The sequence below is a fragment of the Austrofundulus limnaeus genome, unplaced genomic scaffold, assembly GCF_001266775.1.
Source record: "Austrofundulus limnaeus strain Quisiro unplaced genomic scaffold, Austrofundulus_limnaeus-1.0 Scaffold97, whole genome shotgun sequence".
Classification (NCBI taxonomy): domain Eukaryota; kingdom Metazoa; phylum Chordata; class Actinopteri; order Cyprinodontiformes; family Rivulidae; genus Austrofundulus; species Austrofundulus limnaeus.
Genome location: NW_013952499.1, coordinates 1,680,901 through 1,682,000, shown reverse-complemented (window position 1 = coordinate 1,682,000; position 1,100 = coordinate 1,680,901).

Here is a 1,100-nt window from a genome sequence, read left to right as displayed (position 1 = left end):
TGGAGAGACTGATTTTTTTTTCACAAAAGCAAAAAAAAGTTAAACAATCAGCACCATTTTACAACAAGAGTACCGTTATAATTTACTAATAAATGTATAAAAATGCAGTTATTTAAATTGTAACATGAGTACAGATAAAAACAACCAACAGTTTACCTGCATTATTCCTCATGTAGTTTTTAAATATCAAACATCTCATCATTTTACCTGGGTAAATTAAATTATCACTTTATTTTGTTGAATAGTGAATGCATTATAAATGCTTATTAATGCTTTGAAAAGTGTTTACTCACGTCTGATGCTGATTCAACAGATTTCGATACAAATAATTTAAACAACRACAGGAAACAAAATGAAACACTCACATCTTGTTTCAGCTCCAGATCGCAGAAAATCCCATTTGTGCAGACAGGAGAGCCTCGGCTCCTCGTGGTTCTGCTGAGGAGGCAGGAGGTGCAGGTGTGAGCAGGTAACCCCAAACACAGGATCCTGGGTTCATCTGAAACAGGTCCAACCTCAGCAGCTGATAAATATAACCCGGTGCTTTCCCTCTGCTGCAGCGGGCAAAATAAATCAGCACAGGAGCAGCAGAGGAAAGAAGCTGAAGCAGGGAGAGGGATAAAAAAACTAAACAAGGCGACTCCAGGGAGGTGGAAGGGAAGAAAAAACACAGAATCTGAAAGTTAAAGCTTTAAAATCAGAACCCCAACCAGGCCCRTTGTTGTGAAGCAGGTTTGGGATCCGGTTCTGTTTAGACTGATGGGAAAAGGTGACACAACGCCGCTTCCAAGGGCTCCGGGAGAGCGGCCCAAAATTGTTGTGGTAACCTCACCCCACAGCAACCATGTAAGGACTGAAGAGAGCGGCCTGGATGGAGGGGCCATAAATAGCCAGGGAGCTTCCAGAGGGTCCAATCAGCTGTTCACACTACAATGAAGGGTGGGGGGTCTGGTTCTGGTCCTGCTGGGTTCTAACACTCACAGCACTGACTTTAAAGCTTTTTTATCAGAGGTGCACGCAGAGCTGGCCTGGCCATTAGGCAGCCAAGGCAGAAGCTAAGGGGGCGGTCCATCAAGAGGGCACCAATATCTATATATATA